This window comes from Pseudophryne corroboree, chromosome 7, assembly GCF_028390025.1.
Source record: "Pseudophryne corroboree isolate aPseCor3 chromosome 7, aPseCor3.hap2, whole genome shotgun sequence".
In the NCBI taxonomy this organism is placed as follows: Eukaryota; Metazoa; Chordata; class Amphibia; order Anura; family Myobatrachidae; genus Pseudophryne; species Pseudophryne corroboree.
Genome location: NC_086450.1, coordinates 419,902,586 through 419,917,772, shown reverse-complemented (window position 1 = coordinate 419,917,772; position 15,187 = coordinate 419,902,586). Strand labels below are relative to the sequence as shown.

At 48.1% G+C, this 15,187-nt stretch overlaps 1 protein-coding gene across 1 annotated transcript in view; it reads left to right on the top strand.

Moving 5' to 3' along the window:
* The window catches only part of LOC134945485 (SEC14-like protein 5), a 261,987-nt gene that overhangs the window by 20,615 nt on the left and 226,185 nt on the right, over positions 1-15,187 (top strand). The window lies entirely within an intron of this gene.

Here is a 15,187-nt window from a genome sequence, read left to right as displayed (position 1 = left end):
AGCTGACGGTACAATTCCTGCAAGCCCACGGGTGGCTCATCAACTGGAAGAAATCCTCGCTGGTTCCTGCTCAGAGCATGGTGCACCTGGGGGCGTTACTGGGCATACACAACCAACGGTTGTTCTTGTCTCTGGAGAAGGTCCTGAAACTTAAGGACAGGATACAATGCTTCCTCTATCGCCCTCATGTATCGATACAGTCGGCGATGCAAGTAATAGGCCTCATGGTGTCGGCTTTCTACATGGTAGAGTACGCTCAATTTCATTCTCGCCTCTGCAGAGGTTAATCCTTTCCAAGTGGGACAGTTAATCCTTTCCAAGTGGGATCCTTCTGGATCTCCAACTGGGTCCTCCTAAGGACGGGTGCCAGTCTGCGGCATTGGGGCACGGTGTTCGAGCAACACTCTCTTCAGGGTCGGTGGAACAGGGAGGAATCTTTCCTTCCGGTAAACATTCTGGAGTTGCAGGCAGTGTTCAATGCTCTGAAACTGGCCCTGCCTCTGGTACAGAACAGGCCTGTTCAAGTACAGTCGGACAACACCACCACGGTGGCGTACATAAATCATCAAGGCGGCACTCAAAGCCGCATGGCAATGATGGAAGTGTCAAAGATTCATCTGCCAGCCATATCGGCAGTGTCCGTTTCCCAGTTGTGGACTCCCGGAATGGACTTCCTCAGTTGTCAGGACGTACACGCCGGAGAGTGGAGCCTTCATCCGGAAGTCTTTCAACTCCTAGTAGACAAGTGGGGCCTACCAGATGTAGACCTGATGGCGTCTCGACACAATCACAAGGTTCTGAGCTTTGGAGCAAGGACAAGGGATACTCAAGCAGCGTTCGTGGACGCACTGGCAATTCCATGGAACTTTCGGCTGCCATACGTGTTCCCTCCAGTGTCACTCCTGCCCAGGGTAATAAGGAAGTTCAAGCAAGAAGGAGAATTACTACTTCTAATGGGTCCAGCATGGCCCATACGGCATTGGTTCTCAGACCTGCAGGGCCTCTCGATAGAGCGTCCTCTTCTACCTCCGCCACACCCAGCCCTCCTCGTTCAGGGCCCTTGTGTCTATCAGGATCTGGCCTGACTGGCTTTGACGGCATGGCTCTTGAAGCTTCAGTTCTGAGGGCCAAAGGATTTTTTGAGGTGGTCATTCAAACTTCGGCTCGGATTTATTATAGGGTCTGAAATTCTTACTTCACCTGGTGTGCGGTTAAGAATTATGATGCATACAAGTTCAGTGCTGCCAAACTCTTGGCTTTTCTGCAACAAGACCTGGACTTCGGCCTTCGTCTGGCCTCCCTCAAGGTTATTATTTCAGCCTTGTCTGTATGGTTTCAGAGAAAAATTGCAACTTTGCCGGACGTTCATACTTTCACTCTGTGTTTTACGGATTCAACCTCCCTATGTTCCTCCTGTGGCTCCTTGGGATTGGTCGGTTTTTCTGGATGCCCTACAAGAGTCTCCGTTTGAACCTCTTGAGTCTGTAGACCTTAAATGGCTTACACTTAAAGTTTTATTTTTGCTGGCTATTGCCTCTGCTAGAAGGGTTTCAGACTTGGGTGCCTTATCCTGTCGGTCACCCTTTCTGATTTTTCACCGTGACCGTGCAGTTCTTAGAACTCGCTCGGGTTATCTGCCTAAGGTGGTGTCGTCTTTCCACCTTAACCAAGAGATTGTGGTTCCGGCCTTTATCTTTCCTGGTTTGTCCTCCAAAGAACGGTCTTTGGATGTGGCACGGGCTCTCCGTATATATGTGAAGAGAACCGCCTCTCTTAGGAAATCTGATTCTCTCTTTGTCCTTTTTGGTTTTCACAAACGTGACTGGCCTGCAAATAAGCAGACCTTGGCCAGATGGATTAAAATGGTGATTGCACAAGCTTATGTACAGGCTGGACTTCCAGCTCCTGCTACTATAAAAGCTCATTCTACTCGGTCTGTTGGACCTTCTTAGCAGCCCGCCGTGGCGCGTCCCTAGAACAATTGTGCAAGGCAGCTACGTGGTCCTACGTTCATCAGGTTCTATGCATGTGATACTTCCGCCTCCCAGGATGCTTCCTTTGGACGCCGGATTCTTGTGCCCGCTACAGTACGTCCCCTCCCATAAGGAACTGCTTTAGGACATCCCCGATGTTATTCCCTGTGGAATACCAGTGTACCCCGCTGCAGAAAAGGAGATTTATGGTAAGACTTACCATTGTTAAATCTCTTTTTGCGAGGTACACTGGATTCCACAGGGCGCCCACCCTGACGCACTTAGCTTCTTTGGGTTTGTATGGCATTAGCCGCTGGTACCTTCTCCTGAAGTGAGAATGTGGTTATATGTGGTGTGACAAGAACACTGGGATAGTGTTTGAGGGCAGGTATATTTGTCCCAGGTTCTTGTCTTACATGTTTTAGAAAATGTTAACTTCTAGGAAAAATGCTTTTTGTTTTGTCTGAACCTTTTCAGTTTGCTGTAAAAGCTGGGTAAAGGCTCTGAGAGAGAGATAAGGCGAGTTCTAGACATTGGGCCCAGTTCGGGTCTTTGGCCTCACAGAGGGCTAATCAGGGTTTCAGCTGTGTAAGAGTGATATAGTGCTTCTAACCTGATTAGTATGGGCAGACTGCCTGGGAAGGCTGCAGGATCTGTGTGTGAGAGACACGCTTTCTGATGCAAGTAAGCTATACAGTATGTACTGAAGAACTCTGTGTTTTGTTTAGTGACAGTTAGGAACATCTTATGTTTAGTTAGTGCCGGACAGGCAAGGTATTTTTATTTTGGGGTTTGTTTTATTTTCTGTTTCAATAAAACTGGCCGGGGTCAGTTGTACCAGAAACTGGACTTGTGTTGTTCCTCAGCTGCTGCGTGCTGCCATATTCCCCAGGAAAAGGCACCTTGCACCCCTACAGTGTTACAACTTGGTGGAGAATGCGAGCAGGCCGTTCTGCGCATAAGTGAAAGCAGCAGCTTTGTGAGGCCTGCAGAAAACGGTGGTTTATGCAGATACAGCCCAGTGTGAAGTTACTGAGACTCACCCCTGAGGGTTTGATATATGTCCTGGGTGAAAGCAGCTGCAAAGCCGCCTGAAAAATCTGTTGACATGGAGGATCTGCTTAAAGCCTTGCTGCAAGCTACAGCGGCTCAGCAGGAGGCCAACCGACAGCAGCAGGTGGCAATGGAGGAAAATAGGAGACAACAGCAGGTGGCAATGGAGGAAAATTGGAGACTACAGCAGGAGGCCAACAGACAGCAGCAGGTGGCAATGGAGGAAAATAAGAGACAACAGCAGGCAGTTGTTGATGAACTTTACAGGCAACAGCGTCAGGATAGAGAGGCCTTAGCAGAAGTGGTGCAGAGACTTGCAGCTCGGGTTGGAGATGTGGCCGTCAGTGCTCCAACCAGCTCTAGTTCTATACGAGCCAGTCACTTCCTGCAGAAAATGACAGAGGCTGATGATGTGGAGGCCTATCTGACCACGTTTGAAAGGACTGCCGAGCGTGAGAACTGGCCGAAAGCACAGTGGGCCAGTCTGCTGGCACCTTTCCTGTCAGGTGAGCCCCAAAAAGCTTACTTTGATTTAAGCCCTGCTGAGGCTCGGGACTATGATAAACTAAAGACTGAGATCCTGACCCGCCTGGGAGTCACGCTGTCAGTACGAGCACAACGGGTGCACCGTTGGCTGTACGCCATGGAGAAGCCTCCGCGCTCCCAGATGCACGACCTTATTCAGCTAACAAAAAAATGGCTGCAGCCAGAGACATTAACTGGTCCCCAGATGGTGGAAAGAGTCGTCATGGACCGCTACTTGAGATCTTTGCCCATGGTCCTGCGCAAGTGGGTGAGCCATGGAAACCCGGGTACTGCTGACCAATTAGTGGACATGGTAGAGAGGTATTTGGCAGCAGAGGAACTACTGATGACCACCCAGCAACCCATAAATCCTCGACAGCGCCCTTCAGTAAAGACTGGTAAGACTGTTCCGTGGGAAAACGTTGCTGGGCGGTTAAGAGAACGCAAGGCTGGAGAGACTGTAAACACTGGCCCTGGAAACAGGCCAATGGGGCTAGAACGGTCTATGCTGCCCAAATGGGTTGATAATCATGTGGTTAAATGTTTTAGGTGTGGTATGCCAGGTCATGTTATTGCCAATTGCCCAGTCACGCAAGAACCCATGCAATGTGATGCTGCCTTTGAATGTCGCAGAATGTCTTTCTTTGCTAGGTTAGCCTGTACTGTGGTACCTTCACCTGAGCTGGAAAAACAAATGTGTGATGTGTTCTTAGAAGGTAACCGGGTAGAGGCCTTGCTAGATTCAGGAAGTTTAGTTACCCTCGTGAAAGCTGGGTTAGTGAACCCCTTAAAGGTCCAGCAAATACCTATTGGGGTAACTTGCATACATGGGGATACCCAATATTATGCCACTGCTGAGGTGAATATAGAAAATTGTTGTGGGTCAGCAATGGTTAAAGTGGGACTGGTCCCTACCTTGGTGCATGAGGCCATAATAGGGAGGGATTTTCCTCATTTTTGGAAACTGTGGGAATCACGGTTATCAACAGATGTGAGAAGTAAAAAGCCAGTTGATAATACCGGTGATTTTATGGATGTACGTGGGTCTTCGGAACTTTCTGGCCCTTTGCCTTTTGCTAGTTTGGCTGGGGAAGTGACAGATGGGGAGTCCAGTGAGGACCCTCTTGCCGGGAACAGAGACATAGTAGTTAGAACTGAAAGCGTGCCTGACCTGGAGGTAAAGAAGGATCTGTTTGCATCTGAACAGTTAAAGGATCCTACCTTAATAAAGGCTAGAGAGAATGTTAAGATTGTTAATGGGGAACCTGTGGTACCAGGTGACAGGGTTACGTATCCCCACATGGCCATCTGTAATGAGCTCTTGTACCACATTGTCAAAAGGGGTGAGGATGTGGTGGAACAGCTGGTAGTTCCCCAGCCTTATCGGAGAACGGTACTAGATTTAGCTCATAGTCACGTTACCGCAGGACATTTAGGGGCAGAAAAAACCACTGAAAGAGTTTTACAAAGGTTCTTTTGGCCAGGGGTTTATAAAGAAGTGTCTGAATATTGTTCTTCCTGTCCTGAATGCCAGTATCATGCCCCTAGACCCCATTTCAGGAGCCCACTAGTTCCCATGCCTATTATAGAGGTCCCGTTTGACAGAATAGCCATGGATCTCGTGGGGCCCTTGTTAAAGTCTGCTCGGGGCCATCAGTATATCCTGGTAATTATGGACTATGCCACTCGATATCCTGAGGCTGTCCCTTTACGCACTATCACAACCAAGGCGATAGCTAGGGAGCTGGTGCAGGTATTTAGTAGAGTGGGAATACCAAAAGAAATTTTGACTGACCAAGGTACTCCATTTATGTCAAGGATCATGAAAGAATTGTGCAAGTTATTTAAGGTCACTCACCTCAGGACGTCCATCTACCATCCCCAAACTGACGGGTTGGTGGAAAGGTTTAATAAAACATTAAAAAGTATGTTAAAAAAGGTTGTTGAGAGAGATGGGAAAAACTGGGATTGTTTGTTGCCCTACTTGTTAATGGCCATCAGAGAAGTTCCTCAGTCCTCTACGGGGTTTTCTCCATTTGATTTGTTGTATGGTAGACACCCCAGAGGGCTGTTGGATGTTGCCAAAGAGACGTGGGAAGGACAGCCCACTCCTTATAGAAGCGTTATTGAGCATGTAACACAAATGCAGGATAGGATTGCAGCCGTGGTACCTGTTGTCAGAGAGCACATGGAACAGGCCCAAAGTGCTCAACAGAGGGTCTATAACCGGAGTGCCAAGATACGGGAATTTGCTCCTGGAGATAGAGTTCTTGTTTTGGTACCCACTGTGGAAAGCAAATTCCTAGCTAAATGGCAGGGTCCATTTGAGATTAGGGAAAAAGTGAATGAGGTTAATTACAAAGTATACCAGCCGGGAAAGAGAAAACCCGAACAGATCTACCATGTTAACTTAATCAAACCCTGGAAAGATAGGTTGTCTCTGTCAGCGGAGCCTTGCCCTTCGGTGTCTTCACCCCGGTTGCTTCCCGCAGTGAAGGTGTCAGAGACATTATCAGCTGATCAGAACAATCAGGTTAAAGAATTTCTCATCCAAAATAGGGAGGTATTTTCAGAGCTGCCTGGCCGAACGACCATAATAAAACATGACATTGTCACAGAACCAGGGGTCAGGGTTCATTTAAAGCCATATAGGATTCCTGAAGCTCAGCGAGAAGCTATTTCTAAGGAAGTTAAAACCATGTTAGAACTTGGAGTCATAGAGGAGTCTAACAGTGAGTGGTCCCGTCCCATAGTGCTCATCCCGAAGCCCGACGGTAGCATACGCTTCTGTAATGACTTTCGTAAGTTAAATGAGGTGTCCAAGTTTGACGCATACCCCATGCCCCGTGTGGATGAGCTTGTAGAAAGGCTGGGAACAGCCAGGTTTCTCACCACATTGGACCTGACCAAAGGTTACTGGCAAATACCTTTATCTGATAGCGCCAAAGAAAAAACAGCCTTTTCGGTTCCGGAGGGGCTGTACCAGTATAAGATGTTACCCTTTGGGTTGCATGGGGCTCCAGCAACCTTTCAACGGGCGATGGATAAAATTTTGAGGCCCCATAGAAAATATGCAGCTGCCTATTTGGATGATGTGGTAATTCACAGTACAGACTGGGGGTCACATTTGGTTAAAGTACAAGCAGTACTGGACTCAATCAGAGAGGCAGGGTTAACTGCTAACCCAAAGAAGTGCTGCCTCGCAATGGAGGAGGTCAAATACTTGGGCTTCACCATAGGCAGAGGTCTGATTAGGCCCCAATTGAATAAAGTTGATGCTATTCAAAACTGGCCTCGTCCAGTGAATAAAAAACAGGTAAGGGCTTTTTTGGGAATTACTGGGTACTATAGACGGTTTATTCCTAATTTTGTGACAACAGCGGTGCCGTTGTCAGACCTTACCAAAGGGAAGCAGTCAAATGTGGTGAAATGGAACCCTGATGCAGAAAAGGCGTTCCAAGCGTTAAAAGTGGCTTTGTGTTCACAACCGGTGTTGATAACACCAGATTTTTCAAAAGAATTTGTGGTACAGACAGATGCCTCAGAGGTTGGGATAGGTGCTGTGCTGTCCCAAACCAGAGATGGGGACGAACACCCTATCATTTATTTGAGTAGGAAACTCAATGAGCATGAAAAAAGGTATGCCATTGTGGAAAAGGAGGCTTTGGCCATTAAGTGGGCACTAGATACCTTGAGATATTACCTCTTGGGTAGACAATTCAGACTAGTGACAGACCATGCCCCTTTAAAATGGATGTATGTAAATAGAGGCAAGAATGCTCGTGTAACTAGATGGTTTCTAGCGTTGCAGGACTTTAAGTTTACGGTCGAACATAGACCGGGAACACAATTGGCCAACGTAGATGCATTGTCTCGCATCTTCTGTTTGGGGGCTACAAGTGTTCCGGCCCCTAGGTCGAAACAGGGGAGGGGGATATGTGACAAGAACACTGGGATAGTGTTTGAGGGCAGGTATATTTGTCCCAGGTTCTTGTCTTACATGTTTTAGAAAATGTTAACTTCTAGGAAAAATGCTTTTTGTTTTGTCTGAACCTTTTCAGTTTGCTGTAAAAGCTGGGTAAAGGCTCTGAGAGAGAGATAAGGCGAGTTCTAGACATTGGGCCCAGTTCGGGTCTTTGGCCTCACAGAGGGCTAATCAGGGTTTCAGCTGTGTAAGAGTGATATAGTGCTTCTAACCTGATTAGTATGGGCAGACTGCCTGGGAAGGCTGCAGGATCTGTGTGTGAGAGACACGCTTTCTGATGCAAGTAAGCTATACAGTATGTACTGAAGAACTCTGTGTTTTGTTTAGTGACAGTTAGGAACATCTTATGTTTAGTTAGTGCCGGACAGGCAAGGTATTTTTATTTTGGGGTTTGTTTTATTTTCTGTTTCAATAAAACTGGCCGGGGTCAGTTGTACCAGAAACTGGACTTGTGTTGTTCCTCAGCTGCTGCGTGCTGCCATATTCCCCAGGAAAAGGCACCTTGCACCCCTACAGTGTTACAGTGGCTACTAACTACTGTCGTCTCTTTTACCTGCTACTGCATTGGACTGGTTAACAAAACTGAGCTCCAGTGCCTGGAGGCGGGGATATAGAGGAGGCGGTGCAGTGCATCTTGGGAACAGTCAAAGCTTTAGCCTGTTGGTGCCTCGGATCAAGATCCAACTCTACACCCGATGTTATTCCCTGTGGAATCCAGTGTGCCTCACAGAAAGAGATTTAACAATGGTAAGTCTTACCATAAATCTCCTTCTCTCTCTCTCTCTCTCTCTCTCTCTCTATATATATATATATATAGACGGGTTGAGTCTGCAGGGCAAATGTGGTGAGTGACAGGGTGAGAGTGTGTGGGGCAGGTCTGGTTACAACACCCCACCCCCGTGGCACCTTTAATGTCTGCCTCTCACAGCACTGCACTCCCCCCTTCAGAAATCACCTCACAGAACTCCAACTTCATTAATCACCTCACATCACTCTCCCCCCCTCTCTTCAATAAACACCTGACAGCACAACACCGCTCAGCACCAGCAAAATTACCTTATTAGATGCATCCTTGTCCTGAGCTCCTTCTCACCTTTCAATGCTTCCAGCCTCCTTCCTAGGACAGGCCCTCTCAGGCTCTGCCATTTCTGGGAATGTCACAAAGATAAATTCTGCAGAATACACAGAGCACAAATCACAGAGCTAGACTACAACTCCCAGCAGCTCCCGCGGTACTAAGCAACGCGCATCCACATACCTCCCAACTGTCCCGATTTTGGCGGGACAGTCCCGTTTTTCACTGTCTGTCCCGCTGTCCCACCCGCGGGTCGCAGTGTCCCGCGGGTGGAGGGGCAGTTGGAAGATCCCTCCCTGTCACTCGCTGCTCTGTGGAGAGCAGCGTTGAATAGATGCTGTGCGCATGCGCACAGCGTCTATTCACGGCAGAGAGGGACAGGGGGCATGACCAGCAGCTCTCACAGCGCTGCTCATGCCCCCATAATGACAAAAACGGGGCGTGGCCTGCGATCGCGGCACTTGCCGCGAAGCCACGCCCCCTAAAAACGGACGTCCCACCACCGCTGAGATCAAAGTTGGGAGGTATGCATCCAGGCTGTAATAGCAGCTATGCTGTACTAAAAGCCTGGCTGTCATGGTGTTATTGGTGATGAGCTATATCCATACAGCATGGTTGCTGACTTTCTGTCTGCCCTAAGCGGGTGGGGGCAGCCAGGTTAGCACAGCAATGTACGGTGCGGGGAACATCATTTCAAATAGGGGGCAGAGAGGGGGCGTGATGCAGTGGAAAGGCTAGTGGGGGACGTGGCTGCGCTATCGCGTCACTGTAGCCACACTCCCCTCTATGCAATGCTGAGATTACTGACATTGTACAGGGGGGTGCGTGGCTCTGATGATGCCATTCAGCGCGAATCGCATCACCAGCCACCCATTCCACCCACTTTACTCAGTAAATGGGTGGCAGGGTGCAGGCGGATCCGGGACATTTGTCGGGGGGCCAGGAGCTCCCCCCAATTTTTGGGAGCCTCCCGACCATTCCAGGAGAGTCGGCAAGTATGCCATACAGTACTTAAAAACAAGAGGTGAAAATGGGCCCTTCCGGGATTAGGGACCCTGAAGTTTAAGCTTCATTAGTCTCATAGTAGATCCACCCCTGTAAGAGAGCACTGAACAAAATTGTTTGAATATGGTCTTGGGTTACCTTGCCCACCCGGCCGACCTCTTCAGCTGTAAATATCTCTTGATCTCTGAAGGGAGATGTCACCATTAATTCTCTATTTTGGTGAAGCTGGAGAATCCTGGCTATCTCAGTGTCTGATTGGGCTACGGTTATGTGACTGAGAGACATTTTTTGTCACTAGTCTTATATGAAGAATACAATGGTGTCCGTGTGATACTGTGATAGTGGGAAAGTGTTTGCACTGTTACTTTCCTTACTTGTTACATCAATTACAATTCGGAGAGGAGAAGATTTAGAAGAATGCAGAAGAAGATCAAGTAGAGCAACAACAGGGAAGCCCAAAATGATATCTGCAATACTGAGGGACATTACACATAAAGTTATTTAGTAATAAAAGGGTTTCGTGTCACAATCAGAAATGTTTATTTTTTTAAAGATTTTGGGGAGATATGCAATTGTTTGAAAAGTCGGTTGGGTGTCTGTTTTTTTCCTGTCTATTAGATAAGAAAAAACAGACACCCAACCGACTTTTCAAACAATTGAATACACCCAGCTTAAAGTGGTCCTAGAGAGGTGGTGGAACTCCCGCCCTCCTCCCCCCGGCGCCCATGCAAAAAAGGTATTTCGTGCGCCGGGCTTGGTCTCTGAAAGAAAGAGGCGTGGTCACACAATAGTATCCCCAATTAAAATTACGCCACACAGTAGCACAATCTTATTCACATTACACCACATAGAAGTGTCCCTTATTCATGGTATGATACACATTAGTGTCTCTTATACACAAAGCCCACAGTAGTAGCACCCCTAATACACATAATGCCCACAGTAGTAGCACCCCGTAATACACATAATGCCCACAGCAGTAGCGCCCCTTATACAATGCCCACAGCTGTAGTGCCCCTTATGCAATGTCCACTGTACTGGTAGTGCCCACATTGGTAGTGCCCCATATATAGGGCCCATAATAGTGGTGCCTCTTTGCAATGCTGACAGTAGTAGTGCCCCTTTGCAATGCTGACAGTAGTAGTGCCCCTTATGTTCCCAGGAGTGATGCCCCTTATGAAGTGCCCCCTTTACAATGCCCTCATTAATAGTGCCCCCAGTAGTAATGGTAATGGCCTTAATGGTAATGCCCCCAGTCATTTAGCCCCCTGTAGTTTAGCCCTCTTGTATTTTAGCCCCCCCCCCTGTAATTTAGCCCCAGTGGTAATGCCCCCTGTAGTTTAGCCCTCATGTAGTTTGCCTTATGTAGTTTAGCCCCCCTGTAGTAATGCCCCCCAGTAGTTTGCCCCCTTGTAGTTTGCCCCCAGTAGTTAGCCCCTAGTAGTAATGTCCCCTAGTAGTAATGCCCCAAGTAGAAGCGCTGTTTACACTCAAACATTTGAAAAAAACCCAAAAACACCATACTCACCAAGCCCCGCTCCAGCGTCCGACCGCTGCAGTCCTCCTGGTGTCTGCTACTCTGCACTTTGGGAGAGACGTCATGACGTCTCTCCCATAGCGCACACTGACAGTGCCGGAAGCTGGACCTCGGTAGTGAGCTCCTGCCTCCGGCTTCTGCTGAGGAGAGAGAGCCGGGCGCCTGCTGGTAACACAATCTCAGCGGGCGCCCGGCATCTCCCTGCGGTGCCGGGCACACATCGGGTTAGGTGAGCCGGAGGAGGAACTGACAGAACGCAGTTCCGCCCCGTTCCGGCTCACTTTAACCCCTGAATACACCCCTCTAAGTTATGCTTTAAGCATATTGTTTTCGGTTTCTTTATTTCAGCAATTGTCATGTATCTGAGTGCAGGCTTTAGTTTTCTGTTGTCATGGTTATAACCACTTGCATGTTCATTGCTGACATTGATGAGTCAAAGCAATATCCATTAGTGCCTCATTAATATCTATCTCAATGAGACCCATTATTCTGAGGCTGTTTTCAAAGTCCACCACTTTAGCCTTTAACATCTTATTTGTGTAGCACAGAGATTCAAGAAGCAGCAATTGTGCAGACTGTAAACCCTCCGTCGTATCACTCCTTTATCCTGAAAAAAGGTGACCATGGTAGGCAAGAGCCTCCATGCAATCCGCCACCAAATCCTATCTCATCAGTTACTAATTCTGATCAGTGTTCGACACAAGGGCCCTAATTCAGACCTGACCGCTGCTGTGCGTTTTCATACAGCGGGAGATCAGGTCTAAACTGTGCATGTGTATGCACCGCAATGCACAGGCGCCTCTCACGGGTACAATGCGTATCGCCACTCAGCGATGGGTTTGTGCGACGGATCCGTTTGCACGGGTGATCGCAAGGAGATTGACAAGAAGAAGGCGTTTGTGGGTGTCAACTGACTGTTTTCAGGGTGTTTACCAAAAGAATGGAAGATCGGGCGCTTACAGGTGCTGTGTCTCTAATGCTGCTGCTATAACGTTTGGGGGTAGTCACTGCAGCTTTATCAAAGGTCCTTTGATAAAGCTGCAGTGCCTGCAGCGAAATGCGTCAGGAGGAGGCTATTTGGGTCGACAATCACGTTAATTCTTACTGCCGTATCACACCCGGACCAACTACTGGACTTTTTCATCTGCAGAAAAAGTGAGACAAATCCTTTACAACTGGAAACACCATCAACCCTTTCTTCATAAAGAGGACACCGTGTTATAATGAGGATCCCAAACCTGGCTGGTTTTGAGTAAAACATCAGAGACACTCTTAAGGGACTACACCTCTAGCGGTTTTTGGGTAAAGTGTATTGGTGAGACTGCGCTGTCAGCCTGTCTCCATCTGCTATATAATCCAGGTTAATTAATAGGAATGGATGTTAATGTGATAGGCAGTTATAGTGTATGACCCACATCTACTGTTTTTATTGCCTTGAATTGTCTTTGGATTTTTGTATCCAATTTTTAATGAGGCCGAATTTTATGTTTTATTAAAATTGAGAATTCTTTATCACTCAATCCCTCTTATCACAATTTATACTTAGCATTTCAATTAGCGCTGCTATTGTCTTTTTTTGGTTGTTTTCAGGGTGTGTCTGGAAAAACGCAGGCGTGTCCAAGCGTTTGCAGGGAGGGTTCCTGACGTCAATTCCGGTACCAGACAGGCTGATGTGTTCACAACGGCTGAGTAAGTCCTGGGCTGCGCAGAGACTGCACAAAATCTGTTTGTACAGCTCTGCCACACATGCGATCGCACACTTGCACAACTAAAATACACTTCCCCTGTAGGCGGCGACTATCTGATTGCAGCGCTGCAAAAATCGCTTGCTAGCGATCAAGGGCCTAATTCAGACCTGAGCGCTAGGGTGCGTTTTTTGCAGTGACGTGCGGTGGGGTGAGGCAGAGCCTTTCCTGCCATACTAACGTTTCTGCCAGAGTTTTAACTGTATAAAGTATATGAAAAATACAAAGAATATGTTAAAAATATCTTCTTTGTATTATTCTAATCATTTTTATAGTCAAATCTCTGGAGCAAAAAGTCTATGGTTGCCTCACCTGCTTATCTTTTCCACACATCTGTGATCAAAACTCACCAAATTCCCATGAGTTTATACTGCTGCACCTGTGTATAATGTCCACATGCACCATTTGGCTCATATATTGTGTGTAAATCTGGCTCTGGTGCTAAGCAGTGCCTCCTGAGAAATTTACCTCACCACACGTCCCTGTTTTTTTGCATCCCTGCGACCAGGTAGTCGCCGCCTACAGGGGGAGGTGTGCAATCACATGTGCAGGAGAGCTGGACTTACTCTTCCAGTGCGATGATCGGGGCCGGTGCTGAAGTCAGAAACACTCCCTTCAAACGCCTGGACACGCCTGCGTTTTTCCGGACACTCCCTGAAAACAGTCAGCTGCCACCCACAAACGCCCTCTTCCTGTCAGTCACCTTGCGATCGCCCATGCGATCGCTATTCTCATGCATCCAGTCGCTGCCCGCTGAGCCCCGTCACTGAGGACTGACGCGCCTGCGCATAGCGGGGCATACGCATGCGCAGTTCAGACCTGATTGTAGGCTGTACGAAAACGCAGCCTAGCGATCAGGTCTGAATTCGGCCCCAGGTGCTGATCATTACATTTCTCCATCCGTGCCACACCTGATACCACAAACCAGCACACCACGGCTGTATGCTACATATTCACTTACCCTCAAACTGCAAACCATTCTCAGGAACGGGGGGAATATTTCTCCTCAGTAATTGTAGCATTCAAAAAAAAAAAAAAAATGATATTATAAATTTATAGGTTATATATTTTTTCTCCTTGACAGAAACTATTTCAGCAGGCCCTAAATCATCATTTGCTCCAAGCTGTGGGGATTCTCTGATCTCTACACAGATGTAATTACCTCCTAATACCCCTTTTTCCACTAGCTCAAAAAACACGGGTAAATGCACAGGGGAGCGCATTAACCCGTGTTTTTTGCAAGTGGAAAAGGGTTCCCCCACAAAAACCCGGATCAAGTGACCCGTGAATCCTACCCGGGTAAATACCTGGGTAGGACACTGGAATGATCCGGGTAGGGTTGTAGTGTAAACGGAAGCGGTGTCGATGCGACACGGCTCCCGTTTACACTGTATGGAAGGGCGGCGCTGGAAGATCATGTGATCTCCCAGCGCCGCCCCTGCCGCGTCACTAGCAGCGTCACCAACCCGGCAATATGCCGGGTTGGTGAGCGCAGTGGGAATGGGGGTCGAGCACGGGCCGCAGCCGGGTAGCACCTGTGTAGGTGGAAAAGGGGTATACGTGACCTGCTCCTATACCTGTGAATGAGTGTACTGTATAATGAGGTTTTGTATGCTTGTAGTTTATGAACCAGTGCCGGAATTAGGTGATTTTGTGCACTTTGGGTCTGGTTTCAATGTAGTTGGTATTGTGATACCACACAAGTAACATTCATATGCAGCAGGAGGCGTCTGTAGGCATCTGCGACTCGAGTGCTGCATCCAAAGACGTAGCATCAGATCACCATCGCAACCATCTGTCGCAATGGTTGCTGCACTCAGCCAATCTGTTTACTCAGACTGGCCATCAGGTCCAGGAAGTCTCAGACCCTTGGCGAAGCGCTCCTACAAAAGAGGGGTGACCTCCCCATTTTGTAGAACGATCCCAGTTGCCACCCCCAAAATGGCGCACCATGCGTCTAAGGGGGTTTGTGAGTGAGTGCACATGCGCAGAATCAGTCCAGCCCCCAAACATAGAATATGTATGTAAACCATCGGTTTTGCATACAAATTCGAATCAGCATGTGAAGCCATGATATCACACCAAAGGGCGGGGCTGCCAGCACTAGGATATATAGCTCTGCCAGGAGCATACTTACAGTAGGACACTCCAGGCGGCTGTACAGGCTGCAGATTGCTGCTCTAGGCATTCTGCAAGGCAAATGCAGGTGCCATGGGGCATCGATGGTGCCGCCCCAATGGCTTTGCTCCCTGGATAATGGCACCACATGCACCCCAGTTCTGAACCTGT